This window comes from Oryx dammah, unplaced genomic scaffold (genome assembly GCF_014754425.2).
Source record: "Oryx dammah isolate SB20612 unplaced genomic scaffold, SCBI_Odam_1.1 HiC_scaffold_4, whole genome shotgun sequence".
Taxonomy (NCBI): domain Eukaryota; kingdom Metazoa; phylum Chordata; class Mammalia; order Artiodactyla; family Bovidae; genus Oryx; species Oryx dammah.
The window spans coordinates 26,414,114-26,432,566 of record NW_024070188.1 but is presented as its reverse complement, the minus strand read 5'-3'; the positions used below and the strand labels follow the sequence as shown (position 1 = coordinate 26,432,566).

At 41.3% G+C, this 18,453-nt stretch overlaps 2 long non-coding RNA genes across 2 annotated transcripts in view; one reads left to right on the top strand and one right to left on the bottom strand.

Moving 5' to 3' along the window:
* LOC120862499 overlaps nt 1–18,453 on the top strand; it is a 28,960-nt gene that overhangs the window by 4,091 nt on the left and 6,416 nt on the right. The window lies entirely within an intron of this gene.
* LOC120862500 lies at nt 6,717–10,248 on the bottom strand. Its single transcript, XR_005720789.1, has 2 exons — nt 10,129–10,248; nt 6,717–8,033 (listed from the first exon to the last, which is right to left on the bottom strand). It is a non-coding gene; the product is annotated as an uncharacterized LOC120862500 (long non-coding RNA).

Below are 18,453 nucleotides of genomic sequence, written 5' to 3'. Positions count from 1 at the left end.
ACCAGGGAATTCCCTAAAACTTATTTTATTTTTATATTTATATATATATGTGTGTGTGTGTATAATCATGGGACCATCAGGGAATTCCCTAAAATTTATTTTATTTATATATAGGTATATATGTATGTGTGTGTATATAATTTCCAGTGTTCATTCCTTTGTGTGCAATCACTTTTCCATCTGGTATACAGTCCAGGTCTGCTGGTGACAGATTCTCTCACTTTTGTCAGGAAGGTTCTTTCTTTTGTTTTCATTTTAAAAGTTACATTTTCTGTATAAAGAATTCTAAGTTGATGATGTTTTTATTTGCATGTCTGTTTGCTTTCAACACTTGTCTTCTGGCTTAGTTTCTTTCTGATGAAAAACTGGTAATCGTTCTTATATCTGTTCCCCTCTATGTAATGTATCTTTTTTTCCCCCTCTGACTGCTTTTAAGATTTTCTCTTTATCATTGGTTTATGGCAGCTTAATTATGATGTTCCTTGGTGTGATGATCCTGTGTTTATCCCTCTCAGGGTTTATTGCATTTCTTCGATCTATGAGTTAATGGTTCTCATCTACTGTGGGAATATTTCAGTCATCATTTCTTCAAATATTTTTTTTCTGCCAGTCTCTTTCTTCTACTTCTGAATTATACTCCTTGATGTTGTTCCACAATTCACTGGGGCTCTGTCCTTTTTGTATTTCTCCCCAGTGCTTCAGGTTGTATAATTCCCATTGTCTCTTTTTCAGGTTCACTGATCTTCCACAGTGATCTGCTGCTGTTAAGACTTTGCAATGAAATTTTTCTTTCAAATAATGTAATTTTTCAACTCTAGAAATTATATTAAAGATTTTCAAAACTTTTAGTGTCTCTATTTAGATACTTTACTTGTTTCCAAATTATTTCCTGTTTTTCATTATATGCTTGAACATATTTATAAGGTCTATTTTAAAGTCCTTTTCTATTTTAGTAGACTGATTTTATCCTAGTTATGAGTTTCATTTCCTTTCTTCTTTATGTGTCTCCTAATTTTCTGTTGGTGCTGAACTGTACTATTGAGTTTCTAGACTTTGTCTTCCTTTTTGACAGTATTTTGTTTCAGCAGGCAGTTAATTTACTTTCAGATCAGCTTGATCCTTTCAAGTCTTGTTTTAAAGTTTTGTTAAGATGGTTCTAAAGCAGAAGGAGTTAAAATTTTTTCTTTAAAGAGCCAGGTAGTAATTATTTTGGGCTTCCCTGCTGGCTAAATGGTAAAGAACTGCCTGCCAATGCGGGAGACACAGGAAGCACAGGTTCAGTATCTGGGATGGGACAATCCCCTGGAGAAGGGAATGGCAACCCACTCCAGTATTCTTGCCTGGGAAATCACATGGACGAGGAGCCTGGTGGGCTACGGTTCATGGAGTCACAAAAGAGTCTCTATTATATGCTGTCAGTCAGGGACTAGTCAGTGTCTGAGATTTTACCCTACTTGCAAGCCTACAAAAGTAGCCTGGATTCTAGCAGAAGACATAAGACTCCCTGGTCAGAGACAAAGGAGTTTATTATAGCACAGCAGGCATCCTGAGTTTCATATTCTCATTTGTTTCCCTTGGTCCCTGAACATCATGGTGGCATTGCAGACTAGATCCAAGTTGGATGTCACACACTATGGATCTGGATCACAGCTGAGGAACCCTGAGCTTAGGAACCTCTCAACTTATAGCTGCTAGCAAATCTGTCCAAACTTTGCCCTGGAAGGAGCCATTCTATTTTCCTGGTCAGGAAACAAAGCAATGCTTTGTCCTGGAGGGTGACATTGCTGCTGCTAAGTCACTTCAGTCGTGTCCGACTCTGTACAACCCCATAGACGGCAGCCCACCAGGCTCCCCCGTCCCTGGGATTCTCCAGGCAAGAACACTGGAATGGGTTGCCATTTCCTTCCCCAGTGCATGAAAGTGAAAAGTGAAAATGAAGTCGCTCAGTCGTGTCCAACTCTTCATGATCCCACGGACTGCAGCCTATCAGGCTCCTCCGTCCATGGGATTTTCCAGGCAAGAGTACTGGAGTGGGTTGCCATTGCCTTCTCTGATCAAAAGGCTACTGGATATACAAATTTCCTTGGAAAGGTAGTCTGGGACAAAATTGTTACAAGACATGCAAAAATGCCATGGAAGATAGTCTTTTACCGAAAACTCTCATGTTCAAGAGGTCTCTCTACTGGTTGGAATTTAAATGCTTACCATCTCCATGAAAGCATTGCTTGAGTCTCACATCCCCAGGAGTTTTTCCTCTGAGAGTTGTTCTTCTCCCAGTTGTTTTGCCTGGCCTTATGAACTGATGGGGTCCTGTCTTATACATGTGCTTCTTAATATTCAAACACACACTTGAGATGACCCTTGTGCAGATTTCTGGAACTCTGTCTCTGCACACCTCTCTCCTCCCTGGTACTCTGCTTCTCAAACTGCATTTACTTCCAGAGTTCCAGTCTCTCTTTAACTCAGCAAAACCGCTGTGCTCTGCTTGAATTCTCTTTCTTCGTAATGTCAATTCACAAAGAACCTCCAGGCAGAAAGCTGGGGCATTTGAGAAGTCTATTCGTTTGTTTTCTCTTCCCAGGGAACAGAGTCCTATGCAGCCTGTTCAACTTCTCACAATTGTTATATATATATATATGTTTTTATTTTTATAATTTTTTTATAATAGGAGATCTAGTCTGGTACTGGTTACTCCATCATTGCACAACTATCTTTTTTTAGCATTAACTTCTTTATGTGTTTTGAGATTTTGATGTACACAGTCACTGAGTGGGAGATATTTCCGTTATTCTTTCTTACTCCCATCTCCAATTTAATGAGTATTTTCATCTGCCTTTATCTCCATTCCATGCTCCAGTCCAGAAACAAGATCTTAAGATGGCTTTAGAGGGTTCCTTTAGGAATATGTCTAATCTATAACTGAGCCAGCTGGTATCTCAGTTCATTTGCTGTAATGATTTTTTTTTTTTTTTTTTGTCCTTTTGCTTTCTTGGGTCCACTACTTCTGATAAATCCACAGCTCCAGGCAATATACTGGCAGCAGTTTTATCCAGCTCCCTTTCATGGGGCTGGGAAAAGTTAGGTGACAAATCATCACTGGTTACCCAGAACAAAGAGATTTCCTGAAATGCAGGATTTTCACTGGTAAGGCAGAGAATGTCCTGGAGAAACCAGGATGGTTGGTGTGTTCCAGTTCCTGGCTTTCAGAACAATGCCAGCTTTGGTCTCTGTCTTGACTAAAGTGTTTTAGCCTTGGTGTTCCACCAGAGCCGAATTTCCCGTTGCCACCAGCTGTTTCAAGGCCCAGGCCTTGATGGGCTGCAGCTTTAGCTCAGCTCACTGCTTTGCATTTCTGTTGTGTTTCTAGTGCACAAAGATGTTTATCTCATTTTTCTGAGACCAGCAATGACCTTTGGCTTTCTTTTTCTATTTTATCTGCATTACCATGCGTTTAAAGCATACAGGATGAACTGAAGCATGAATTCAATATGCCACCTGACTGGAAATTCTACCGATTCTTTTTCAATTTGGTACTGACTTAATTTAGGAAATAATGTAATGGAATAGCCTGTTTTATTTAGAAGCCATTCCAGTCATTTTGAGGGACCTCAAATCACAGAAATCCAGGTGAATAGTCACTGTCCATATAGTGGCTGTATTCTTTGAGGGCATTGTAACTCAATACTTAAGTTAGCATAGAACAAAGGAGAAACAGCATTCTAACTTTGCTCCATTCTACTACTTCTGGTTAACGACAATGGCATCAATACTGCTTTACTCTCATCTCCATTTCCACTTTGAATTCTTCTCCATGAATTTCTTATTCATCCCTTCCTGAAGACACAGAAGAAAGAAAGTCAAAGGGAGGTTGAGGCAGTGGTTTCCAACCTCCTTCTTATGCAGCAACCTTCAAACTGGTTTTGGAGAACATATGCATTTTCAGACCCTTGGACATAACTTTGGTGACCTCCCACATAGTTACTACCCTTGAAATTGGGCAAAAGGAGCAGAATAAGCTTTTTTGCCTCAAACTATGCTCTGTCTGTATTCTTTTGGATAAGATTTTTTAAAAAACAGTTTTCAGCCTTTTGCTTTTCATTCTATTGACAATGACAATGCCATTAATTGTCTTGCAGATTTGCACTGTGATTTACAGTAAGCATTTAAACTATTTCTACTGGATTAGTGAGTTTTTGAACATAGAGGTTTTCACATTTCAAACCCAAGTATCTAAATATCATGCAAACAAGCTTCTGTCATAGTACAATACTAGTGAAGTAGCAAAAATTGTTTCTAGAGCAAAGTAGTTCACACAACCATCTTAACTCCACTTAGAAAAATAGTCCCATTCCCAGCTTTGACTTCTGTTTTTAATTGAAGTGGTAGAAATATGTATGTGGCCGTTCACATTGAAACATTTAAAAATTGGTATCTTTACGAGCTAGTCTATTTTTAACAAAAATAAATATGAGTTAACTGCTCACATGATGGAATTAAATATTTTCTGGGAAGTAATTCAGTGAAGAACAGGGAAGCCTGGCATGCTGCAGTCCATGGGGTTGCAAAAAGTTGAACACGACTGAGCGGCTGAACAACAACAATTTAGTAAAAACCAAATGATTCAAGAAGTGATCACCTTATTGTTTTATTGAGTTTTTTTGTTGTTAAAGAAACTAGTTGGACCACGCCTTTTTGCGTATCTTAAAATAACTCCATAGGTAGCTGGTCTGAGACTCTGATGGGGGTGGAGGAGAATAGAAAAGTTAGAAAATGAATCAGAGAACTATCATTTAGTAATTGAGAACACACACTTATTTAACTAGGACTAAATATTGCCAGAGCAAGTCCTGTGCTAAAATTAGACATTGGGGTTGGTCCAATAGCAGCACAAGTTATAATCCTTTAGAAATCATAGCCTGTTGGTTCAAATCAGGACACTGCAATGTGAGAATATAAAGCACATATGTCTTCATTACAGGACAGTAGAGTTACCAAAGCTAGAACTACTTCTACCTAAAGGTTAGATTTTAATTTTTTCTTTTTTGCTTTTCTTTCATATATGAGAAGACCTCTTGAAAATATTTAATTTCCTAGTTCTCTTGCCCCATGCATCAAATGTGTGTATACACACACACACTCATGTTTAGGTAGGTCTTGGGAACAGTATACTAGAACCTAAGAAAATTTATGGGAAAGGTAATGTGATATAGTGGAAAGAGAATATATCTTGGAATTAGACATACCTTCCTGTGAATCCTAGCTCCATCATACTCTCTGAAACCTTGGAGAAAATAATTTGTATGGACCTCAGATTTTTTTATTTGGTTTTTTAAAAATCAGGAAATGTCATGTGCTGAGAAAATGTTTTCCTCTCTCCCATCTGTACCACCATCAGAGGACATTTAGACAGATAGCTAGATAGACAGAATTGTATTAACTTCATATTTTTTGTGTGCCAGGCACTGTGGTACATATTATCTCATTTAGTCTTGACACACCCATGAAGTAGTGAAGCTTTAACAGCCCTTATATATGTCTTTAGGCTTTGCTTGCCTAAAGGATCATGCTAGAAAGTGACAGAACCTAGACTAGAGTGCTCCTAACCACTATGATTTCAGCCTCACAAAAAGTCAAAATTTAAAGATATCCTATCAATGAAATGTAGTCAGAAATGTAACAACAAACCATTAGTTTCTCAGCAAATTTACCTTTTTTATCCAAATTTAATTTTGATACATGTATTAGTTTGTTAGGGCTGCCATACAAAATACCACTGACTGTGTAGCTTAAACAACAGAAGGTTATTTTCTCACTATTCTGGAGGCTCCAAGTCCAAGATGAAGGTGTTGGCAAGTTTGATTTCTTTTCATGCCTCTCTCCCTGGGTTGCAGGTGGCTGGATGCCTTCTCTGTATCCTCACATGATCATCCCTCTATTTCTCTGTGTCCTAACCTACTCTTCTAGTCATTTTGGATTAATGACTCCATTTTGACTTAATTACCCCTTTAAAGGCCCTGTCTCTAATAGATATAGTCACATTCAAGGTCTTTGGGGTTAGAGCTTCAGCATAGGAACTTGAAGGAACACAATTCAGCCCCTAACAAGGCATATATCGCAAAAGCCATGTGATACCAAATGAAAAAGAAAATAAACCTGCTCCCCTGAATGTTTACTATGTGTCAAACATCGTTCAAATATGTGTTTATACATATCTATGTAATCAAATATGTGTTTATACATATCTATGTAATCCATACAAGCCAAGTACTCTTCTTAGCCCCGTTTGGTACTGAGAGGTTAGGTGGTTTATTAAGTCACATGCATGAGTTTGTGCTAAGTTGCTTCAGATGTGAGGCAACTCTTTGAGACCCTGTGGAGTCTCAAAACCCACCAGGTTCCTCTGTCCGTGGGATTCTCCAGGCAAGAATACTGAAGTGGGTATCCATTCCCTTCTCCAGGGGATCTTCCTGACCCAGGGATCGAACCTGTGTCTCCTTGTGGCTCCTGCATTGCAGGCGGATTCTTTACTGCTGAGCCATCTGGGAAGCCCATCAAGTCACATAACTAGTAAGTCATAGGAGGACATTTGAATCCACAGAGCCTGACACCAGAGTCTGTACTCACACGGCCCCCTCTCAACTAGAAGCATCCTGTTTGGGCCAAAGAAACAGAAAACACAGTAGTATCTATTTGAGGTAAAATGATGATTAAACTTCAAAAGTCTGTATATGTTTAATTAGCAGTTACTAGGCTGTCCTACATGAAAGATAGTGAAGCAGATTTCATTTATTCCGTGGTTATGGCTGAAGTGTACATTGAAAGGACTGATGCTGAGGCTGAAACTCCAATACTTTGGCCACCTCACGTGAAGAGTTGACTCACTGGAAAAGACCCTGATGCTGGGAGGGACTGGGGGCAAGAGGAGAAGGGGACAACAGAGAATCAGATGGCTGGATGGCATCACCGACTTGATGCACATGAGTTTGGTTGAACTCCGGGAGTTGGTGATGGACAGGGAGGCCTGGCGTGATGCGATTCATGGGGTTGGAAAGAGTCGGACACGACTGAGTGACTGAACTGAACTATAGCTGAAGTAATAAATCAGTCACTTAGAAAATGGCAAAGAAAAATTCTAAGTTAATTTCTTGCATCCTACTCTATGTAATGAAGGATTAATACAAAGTATTACATTTCTCTTCTAAATCTTCAAAGGCAAATAGTACCCATAATGAAGCATCAATATTTGAAGACCTAGGACACATATGCTTCACTTCTGATTTTTCTCCCATGTGGGCATCATTCCTGCTTCAGTCCATTAATTGAAGCAAGAAAAGAAGCTGAGTTCCATGTCTGGAAATGTTGGTCTTAGGGATAGCAATATGCTCCTTGCAGCCACTGAAGTCTGTAAGTCTACAGAAGCAAGAACTTGCAGCCAAACGTGACTAGAAAAAGAAATTGTAAACTACCCCACCCCCTCCCAGAATCCCCCAGACAGTTAGGAAGGAATGTAGGGCTCCCACTGCACAAAGGAATAGGATTTGAGCCGATTTTGTTGAGTCTCAAAGGACAGTGTTCTTCAGCTTCCATCTGGTTTAAATCCAAAGTGAACAAAAGAATAGACTCAGAGTTAGGAGTCAGATCACTGCTGTGGTACTCTCTTTGCCAGTCATTTTAGTTTGTCAACAGGGCCTTGGCCTTCAAGATGCTTACAGTTTGGTGATGAGGATGGGGGTGTTTACAAAGTTGTGATAATGAGTGTTTACAGAGCACCACGGTCAAGTTCCAAGTTGAACATAATCCATGTGAAAACGAAGACTGGAGATACTTGTCACAGCAGCTCAGGATTTTAGAGGCCACTGCTGACTGGAGTTATCAAGGCAAACTCAATGGAGAAAAGTTGAGTGTTGAGATGGACCTCGAAAGTAGGATTTGCTGGGTGGGGGGAGGTGAAGGTGTGTTAGAGGATTCAGTAGCAGCTGGGGCACAAAGGCAGGAGTGAGGGAGACAGGCAGGACAACAAAGAAACTTCATCCCTGGAACAGACAGGTTTGGGGGAGTTATGGGAAATATTTTAGGATTAAACAGACTGGGGTCAGACGATGAATATGACTCAAGCTAGAGGTCAACATTGTTATTCTGTTAGTTGAATTGCCAACTGATATTATCTCAGTTCTCTGAACATGTTGGTTAGAACACGTCTCAACAGAACAAAGTGCTTTGCCCCTACTGTATAAAAAAGACAATGAATAAGAACCTACTGTAGAGCACAAGGAACTCTACTCAGTACTCTGTAATGACCTATATGAGAAAAGAATCTTAAAAAGAGTGGATATGTGTGTGTGTCTAACTGATTCACTTTGCTGTACCACAGAAACTAACAGCATTGTAAAAGTCAACTATACTCCAATAAAAATAATAATGAAAAAAGAACTCAGAGCTTTGCATTTAGTGGCATGTTTGTTATCCTTAAGGCTGCTCAGACTACAACATGCTCTGTGGACCACTGTCCCTCCAGATTTGTGTCATGCCTAATTGAGCTGGGAGATGGTGCACCTCTTGGCTCTAGGCCTACACAGACTCAGCCTGGCAGGAGCCTTGGAGCAGCTTACGTGGTTCCAAGTGCCCAGCCGGAGTCAGGAGGAGGGTGCTGCTGCTCCAGGAAGGCACATAGCCTCAGAAATGGCTTCTCCTTTTTTGAATCAATGAGATACGCATTCTCTGTCTGCATTTGATGAACCTTCAGAGGGGAGAGCTCTAGGAAATTCTGCACTCTCCACTTCCCTTCCCTTCCTATCTCCAAGGCTCTCTTGAAGTAGACATTTTAGTCTCACAGACCTTTGACTTCTGACTCGCCTGTATGATGTTAGACAAACGACTAAGTTTTTTGAGCTCATTATATTTTTTAAATCTGTAAAATAGCCCAGCAGCTATGAGGTTACTCTTCATTCTCTTCCTCTTTTGTGACTTCTCTCAGTTGCTGATGTTTTGGAAGAACATCTTTTTCTGATCATAAATGTGCTCAGCTATCAAGGAGGTAAAAACTCTACCATTCAGGACACTTAGGGATCCTGAAGGAAACATGGGGGTGGGTGGAGTTGGCCTGCCCTTTGCCGCCTCCCAACCCTGTATTTATTTCCTCAGGATAGGATTTCAAGTCAACTGGAGCCACTCCTCAGGACAGCACAGAGCTCAACAGGATCCAGAGTACTTGGAAATCATCTCAGAGTAGAGGGATCAACTATCCTTATTTGTATTGGGTTTAAAAGAAGAAACAATGGCCTAAAGCCATTATGTGGCCTAAAGCATATAAAAATTAAGGTTACGTGTAACAAAGCATTTTATGAGTTCCGAAACAGTTAGGCAAGGCCATAAACTATCGTATTACTAAATTGCTATCATTTCTAACGTTCAAGGCACCCAACTACAAGTTTGTCCTTAGAAATTGCGATGTGTTCTTGATAATTTGAGTGTACCCAATTGTGCTTCCAGCTAAGAAGCACGTAGGGTTTGCTGGTTAGTATTTTGCCTATATTTGAATCCTAAAAATAACCTCCTCATGAGAACAGGATGAGCCTTGTGAAGATTATATTCCAGTTGGTTAGAAATGGAAGGCACATTTTTCCCATTGCCTCCTGCCTTTCATTTCTAAACATTTGTCTCTGAAGCAGAGGAGACTATGAGAGCAGCTGCAGTGAGCAGCTGTAGAATCTTCTGTCATCTGCTCTCTGGCTTTCCAGACTTTGTCCCATCCTCTGCTCCCAGTTGTCCTTTTGTTTCTTTTTAAAGTCACCTGCCCTCCTCAGGTCCAGGCCCTGTCCCTGCAGTTCTTTGAGGGGATTTTTGCCTGGTGTCCCCCTCGCTTTTACCATTCTTTATAGTTAAAAAAAAAAGAAAAGAAATCACTAGTGAAAACATTTTTATCTTATGAAAAACCACTGGAAGTGGGGAAAAGTCTGTCAGCCAATACAGAGCTGCTTGCTGCCGCCCCCACGAGTTCTGCTTGTCATGTTTGGCGGTGATCTTTTCCGTGGGCTGCCATTTCAGTACAACATAAAGCTCTAATTTTACATTTGCATGCAGAGGCCAGATGCTGATGCCTCTGTGAGGGGAAGCCCTCCCCAGGATTACCTTGAGAGAGATGATTTATTCATCCTGTGTACATCCTCAGCTCTCCCAGAGGCCCTTCCCCGCCGACTCCACACAGAGTGCCGGGGGGACTGTCGGAGCCCCTCCCAGCAGCCCTCTTGGCGCACAACAAGCCATGACAACCAGCAGAGATTGAACACTTTTTTTTTCCTTCCTAATGTGTCGTTAGTTGAGCATAAGCTTCTCTCTAAGGTCGCTTATGCGAGCTAGTGCAGGACAAGTGTCTTTGCATAATATGTCAATGGAATTTATGTTCCATGGCTTTTAGGGATGATATGACTCTTCTCAACTGGTCCTTTGAATGTTGTTTGATTTTGAACGCTTAGAAAATGGGCTTGCACTCCTTTTCTCCTTTTGAAAAAGCTATTCTGTGGTTTTGAAACATACCTATTTTAGATCCCACATAATATATCATCCAAATACTAATTTAACACAAAATATTATTTAATATCTCTGATTTATAACACATTACATGCCCCAAGCATAGAAAGCAGGTAAAAATGAGTTATATGTATTAGTTTACTATGTTGGCAACAGAGAAGCCTGCCTGAAAAAAACAATATAAATCATCTTTTACCACCGCTCTCTGAATATTTGGGGGTTAATGAAATCAAAATTGCATCTGTCTGAACTGCCAGTAATATCTTCAGTTTTCACCAGCTGCACTTCCCTTCTCTCCCTCCATATCTGTAGACTCAGGGAAGAGCAACACAGGTTCCACAATAAACAAAAGTGAAAGAAAAGGAAGGATTTGTAAAGTTTCTTTTGGAGTGGCAGAGGATGGATCCTAGCGTGAACAGCATGTAAGCACATGCACAAAGCACACCTAAAGCAAGGCAGTGCACATACAGCGGGCTGCATGTGTGGGTATGTGTGCGCCCGTGATGTGCCAAACCACCCGTCTTCTCACAGAAGCACAGCAGTTTCACTGCTGCTGCTGCATCGCTTCAGTCGTGTCCAACTCTGCGTGACCCCATAGACGGCAGCCCACCAGGCTCCCCCGTCCCTGGGATTCTCCACGCAAGAACACTGGAGTGGGTTGCCATTTCCTTCTCCAGTGCCTGAAAGTGAAAAGTGAAAGGGAAGTCGCTCAGTCGTGTCCAACCCTCAGCGACCCCATGGACTGCAGCCCACCAGGCTCCTCCGTCTGTGGGATTTGCCAGGCAAGAGTTCTGGAGTGGGGTGCCATTGCCTTCTCCACAGTTTCACTACCTCTAGGTAAATATATTAATTCTTTATGTGAAAAAGAAAACCCAATGCTAAACTGCCTTTTTAAGTATCACAAAAAACACTAAGTGTATCTGTTTAGGAATGTAAAAATAATGTGCTTGGAAATGCCAGCTAACTAGTGAAGTGAAAGTCGCTCAGTCATGTCCAACTCTTTGCTACCCCACGGACTGTAGCCTGCCAGGCTCCTCTGTCCGTGGAATTCTCTAGGCCAGACTACTGGAGTGGGTAGCCATTTCCTCCTCCAGGGGAGTCTTCCCAACCCAGGGATCAAACCAGGTCTGCACTACAGGTGGATTCTTTACTGTCTGAGCCACAAGGGAAGAGCTGAGAGCAAATACTTTGTGAAGAATAGAGAAGACACTAGAACAGTTAAACCTCAGTTGGCCTGGGCCAAGTGTGAAAATGCAGAATCACAGAAGGAGCCAGCAGGATTTGATTAAGCTTCTATAAATCAAATCTTAGAGGCATGACTCCCCTTGGTAACTTCCTGGGTCAAGTGGTCATCTGCCCTGGTTTTAAATACTTCTGCTGTAAAGATACTCATTACTTCCAGTGCAACCAGCCTCCAGTTCTTTATTTTTTTTCTTATTATTTACACAAAACACTTTTTTTAAAAAGTGAAAGGTCTAGGAGCTGTACTTAAGAAAGCAACAGTGAAAAGAGTGGGAGGGGTGAGGTTCTTATTTAGGAACAATAAAGTTATCTGTACCTACATACATTCATTTGGTTTCTCCTTCTTCCCCTTCAACCCACAAAAAACACATCTAATCCCTCCTTCAATCCTTCAAATATTTGAAAACAACCATCATGACTCATAACTATCCCGTGACTGACCTGGATGGTCTCCTAAACCCGTCCGCCAGAATCTTTGTCCATCCACACTGCTCAGAAGCTGAAAGATCTGTATCCCCAGAGTAGATTGGTGTGGTGACTTCTCACATGATGTGATTGATGTGATTATTCTGTGTTGATGAGTTACTGCTGAAGACCCTCGAGCCAGAGAGGGAATATCCTAAACCGAGAGAGTCCAGGAAAGAGCCTGAGTCTTAATTAAGGTGATGGTAGCAAGGCCCTGTAATATTTCACCTGTGCCAGAAAAATCCCCAAAAAACCCAAAGCTATTACCTCACGTTATAGCCGTTCAACCAAGCCTGCAACTTTGGAGTTAGGACCTTGAGCCCTATTTGTACCACCAGCTCTGCCACCAGCTGGTTGCGTTCCCTAGAGAATTACTGCCCACCTTTCCGGAGTTGCCTCTGTGATATTCAGAGGCACATGTTGCATTTCTGCCTAGAAGTGTGCCCCCCCACCCCCTGCCCCGACTCCTGGCCTCAGTTTAGATGTCATTTCCCCAGGGACACTCCCCTGGCTCCATCCCTACCCCAACCTGAAATGGCCTCTGCCTTCCACTGTACCCTATGCTCTGCTGTAACCTCACTTCCTTGTGTTTTAACACTGCATTCACTTGTCTGCGCCCACTGTCCTGGAAGTTCTTTAAAGCTAAGGACTCAGGCCCGGTCTCCAGCACTTAGCTCAGTGCCTGGTGCCTACCAGAATCTAGAAAATATGTTGAAAAAAGAAGAAAGGAAAGAAAAGACTAAAAGGGAGAAGACAAAATGAGGAAGTTGGGGTATATTATCTATCTAGATTCTTACAGCTAAAACTCTGCAATTCCTTGGGGGTTATTTTTGTTTGTTTGTTTTAAAATATTTATTTGGCTGTGGCATGCGGGCTTTTAGTTGCGGCATATGGGATCCAGCTCCCTGGCTAGGAATTGAACCTGGGTCCCCTGCACCAGGAATGTGGAGTCCCAACCACCTGACCACCAAGGAAGTCCGTACAATTCCTTGTTCTTAAGTTCCATCTTTAAAGTCAACCTCAGGCTTTTAGAAATTCAGATTTTCTCTAGTAGGAGGGTAAGTTTCAAGTGATTACATCAAATTAGAAAAGCAATGAATACTTATACATGTAATACAATTTTAGGACTGAGATTTAAAGTTCATTTAACATGCCCAAACTTTGTATTATGAGGAAACTGAGGCACAGTGAGATTAAGTTATTTGTCCATACCCAGCTGGTTAGAGGAAAACCTGGTTTCAGACCCTGATCTTGGTCCCTGCTGGGCTGCATCCCCCAGCCCTTCCAGTCTTCTGGTTGTCCAGCCTCCAAGACTGAAGAAAGGGACCAGAGACAGCAATAGGGACATAAGTGGTTTATTGGGTAGGCGGAACTTACACAAAGGAGCCTGGAGCGACACCCCACCATGTGTGCAGATGGCGGGTAGGACATCAGCAGTCTTCACTACTCAGCAGGAGAGAAGAAGGCTACCATTTATAGGGGGAATTGACATCAAGTGGGCTCACCAGTTACCAGAGACTATTTAAGTGCTATAATTAAGTGCATTATACAGTCAAGTGAGAGAAACAGGCACTGGTCAAGCGAGGGATGTACAGAGAGCAAGAGAACAGCCATCTTGAATGGCCTAACCATACAGCCCCCAAACCTGGATGGCTGATCTCTAGTCTTCCTTTATGAAAGAGCTGCTGCAAACACAGCTACAAATGCAAGTGACAGATGTTTCCTCCTTTATGTTATGGTTATATCAATGTACAAGTTTATGGCTGTAAATTAAACTTTGAGAAATACCCTTCCCTGCTTCTAGATAAACTAATGAAAATTATGTCTCTTTTCTCCCAGGAATGTGGGAAAATGTTACCATGCTTCACCAGGTGACTCCTGTACATTGTTTGCTAAACAGAGTTGCAGTCATATGAATTGCTTTCAGCCAGGTTCATTACCAAAGTTCAATGTTCTGTTTTCAAGCCATAGGGTAGTAATGCCATGAGACCAGCTTCTTGGCGAGTAGCCCTGAGGTGCAGCTGTAAGGTGACCCAGTGCAGGCTTGAGGCCAGAGCTCAGTGCCAGAAACTTGAGCCAAACACTGGAACTAATTCCCAGGGCACTGAATTGGTTGCAATTAAAATTTTAGATGAAAAGATTTTTTGTTTACTCTAAAAGAACCACTTCATTTTATAAGCTCATAGGAAAGTTAGATGCTTTGCCATTATACATGAAATATTTTCCAGAGGCCAAATCTTTGAAAAAGAAGAGGAAGAAGAAAGAGGAGAAAAAGAAAACTTTAGATTATTTAAGAAGTCATGAACATATTTCTTGAATGCAACATCTTTCATTAGATATGCTAACTGAAGAAACTTTCTTTTTCTGACTTGGGGTATGCTGTGAAAGTTGTAAGGTAGAGTTGGAGTAGAAGTGGTCAAGATGATGGTAATGATTGAACCAAACTCTGGACCCATACAGATCTGATTTAAGCACACAGCCCCAGCACTTCCTAGCAGCTGATCTTGGGTAATATACTTAAGCCTGGAGACTGTGTTATGTATTGGGCTTAGTAACTCTTCCTCTCATGGGTAGTATGGATGAGGCTCAGACGCTGCCCTTCCTCTCATGTCAGCCTATCCCTAGGGTGCAGGTCCTCACCTCACTGATGAGACAAGGAGGAGCTGCTGAGATCCCAGTAGTTTTAAGCCACCAGCTTTAAGCTGTGGCAGAAATCCATCATGAACACTCACTAATTCAGCAGTTGTTGGCTCAAGACATACAAATTGGTTTAATTCTTAGGAAACTGCTTATCAGGGCAAAGAGGAAAAAGAAAAGTGGTTGTCATGTTCCTCATAAGTACTCCATGTCTCGCTGTCCCACTTATTAGTCAGGTGGCCTTGGACAGTCACTTATCCTCTCTGAGCCTTGGTCTCACCCCAGCTCCCCATCTAGAGGTTGTGGTTGTGAGGTGATGCAGTGTGTATAAGCCGAGCTGGGAACACAGAAGATGTTCAGGAACCTTTACCTTCTATCTGACCTCCTGCAACATGTCCATGTTTAGGAATGCCCTTTCAGTAACCCCTGGGGGCCAAAGAGCGAGATCATTCCACAGTAATAACTCATGGTATTCTATATACTCTGCCCTTGCTTATATTCAGGTTTTGGAAAACACGTGCCATATTTACTTAAGAAGCTTCCCCACCTCTTTGTAGCTATTAAAAGACCAGGGTGGAAAGGGAAAACCAGAAGTTGACCCTGATTTATCTGTGGCTGAAGGAGGAACTAGGGAAGTCCAACAAGTATCATTATTTCTTCCTCCAGGTGAACTGATAAAAGCTTAGAAGAAAAAGACTGTGTCGTGGCCTGGGTGGCCAAACCTTGTCCTTTCACTTTCATTAAACAGTTATCTGGTTTTTAAAGAGTGGTTTAAAGATGGTTGACAGTCATCATGGCAACCAAGAAAAATGTATGTGACCCAAAAAAGCATTTCATTAAACTTGGAAATGAAGTATATGTGTAGGATTTAATTATTATTTTTTAGAAATTAAGGAAAATCATCCATTCATTCAGCCTTTGAATTTTTATTGACAGCTACAATTGTGACAAACACCATTCTAGGTACTGAGGATACATTGATGGCTAAAATAAAAATTCCTGCCTTCAGTTTCTATTTTGGTGGGAGATGTAGAGAGCAAATGAGATAAATTAGTAAGATATATAGTATACTAGGAAGTAGTTAGTGCTAAGGGGAAAAATAAGGCAGAAAGGGGAACTATAAAATATCAAGAGGAATGTTAGACGGTGTCCAGGGAAAGTCTCATTGATCAGGTGCTTAAAGTGAAGACCTGATGGAACAGACAAGCCAAGCTGAGGATGGCTGTGGAACAGCTCTCATGACAAGGGTCCTGAGATGGGAGGGTGCCTGGTGTACCTGAGGAATGCCTGGAGGCCAGAGTGCAAGCTGAGCAGGGAGGGAAAGAGATCAGGTCAGCGAACCAGCCCAGTTGTATGGGGCCTATAGACATGGTAAGGACTTCAGCTTTCACTGGGAGTAAGAGGGAAAGCTCCAGAGAGTTTGGGCAGAGGAAAGATATTATACAACCATTCTTACTGAGTGCTTGCTTTGTTAGATTCTATTTTTTTAGTATTTATTTTTATTTATTTGACTGTGGCAGGTCTTAGATGCAGCATACACGGATCTCTGATCTTCATTTTTCAGCATGCAAGCTGTTAGTTGTGGCATGTGGGATCTAGAACCCTGACCAGAGAGCCAACCCAGGCCCCTACATTGGGAGCATGGAGTCTTAGCCACTGGACCACGAGGGAAGTCCCTGTTAGATTCTGTTTTAAATGCTTTATTTGTAATCCTCACAATTATCTTATGAAGTAGGACCCACTATCTTCTCATTTTACAGCTAAGGAAACAGGGCCAGAGAGGTTAACCAACTTGCATAAGCTCACACAGCTAGCAGGGATGTGGTGAAAACTTAGATCCTGGTCAACTCTTAACCACCTCATTTTCTCCCCAAATGCTTAAGAGATTGAGACTGAGGTGTTTTTTTTTTTTTTTTCTTCTTCTTTATATCTGTATTTCCAGAGCACACTAACAATGAAATCACTTCATACTCATTCTTAGAGAACTTCTCTGTTCAAACTGATAAATATTGCCAATATTCTCCTTTATGATTCCAAGTTAAAAAAAAAAAAAAGCCTTCAAATTAGCATACTAACAAGCATCTTGACATGTCTTGCTTTAATTATGCAGACAGCGACTCCTTTTTTGCTTCTAATGTAGAGGTTGATTGGGAAAATTTTTATTTTATTGCTTACGATCTTACCCTAGTGCTACCTAAATCACTGCTTTATGATTTGGCATCTATAATTTATCATCTTCCTCTGCTATTAGATGAAATGCCCTTTAAAGCATTCCATAGCAAGGTGAACACAAGTCAAGCTTGCAAAGTTCTGGAAAAAAGAATTGCAAAGAATCATTAAAGAATAATGAAAGTTGATTTAAATGGCATACAATATCAGGGCTGCCCAGTTTAACAAATATAATTATTCCAAGTCATTTTCAGAAGGCCTCTACATTTCAGCATCTAATTTTCATCATCTTTTAAGGAATAACAACAGAAATACCTTACAGTTATAAAGACTCTAAAAGCTGACTTTTTATTTCATTTCTCTGGATTTCACTAAAGCTAAGCATGAAACAATAGACAGTTTAAAATATAGGAAACCCAGGTTCCTTTTACTATTGTGTGGCTTTAACATTCTACTGCTGTAGCCAAGAGTCCTTGGCTTCTGGGGCCAGCTGCCTTTTGCATGCTGATTTTGCAGAGAGAGTCTCTTAGGAGTTATTACTTTTGAGTAGTATCTACAATGACTTCAGTCCCTGCAGGAAGTGGAAGGCAGCAGAGTCTGGGAATGAAAACACTGAGGGAAAAATCTCTCCTGATAGATTCGGCAGACCACATAGCTGTACCTTCAGCTACCTGCTCCACATATGTCTCAAGTGCCCTCACTGAAGGACTACAACCGGGACTTAAACAAAAATAATGAAGGTTTCCATCATAATATGTTTTAGTAAAATAGGTGATGTGTGAGTGTGTGTGTGTGTGGGTGCACACGTGCAGGCAAACCATGTGCGTGTACGCCGCATTTAAACACTGACACATTCAGAAGAAGGGGAAATGGTCCAGAAGGGCTTCTATTTTCCATCGACTCTAATTTTTTCTTTCCAGCGCTTCACAACCAAAAGGACTAGTAGTCCCAGGCTCAAGACCTCAGAAACCATATCACTGAGTTATGTGAAACAGGAATTTGAGACATTTTTAGAAATCATTTTTATGTGGTAGCTATTTTAATATTGAAACTACTAAATCAAAGCTAACAAAGGTCTTTTGAGAGGAAATGGTTAAAAGAGCACGTCTTTCCTTTTCTAAAAGGAAAACCACAGCAAGGAATTCCAATTAGGAATAAATTAAAGAGCACTACACTTTTCTAGAAGGGTCAGGAAGTCAAACTCTTGGCCTTGAGCTGCTTCTCACCCCCACCCCAGCTGACCCTGGGAACCAGTCACTCCCCGTCTCTGTGTGAACTCAACAGTGGCTGCCAAATCTTGCCATTCCTCTGCAGAAAAGAGCCAGGGATTTTCACCAGAGGCCTCCTGCCAGCATCAGAGTCAGAAGAAGGTAGCCAAGGTGCCAGGGGGCTTTCTGGAGTGCCCCAATGCCA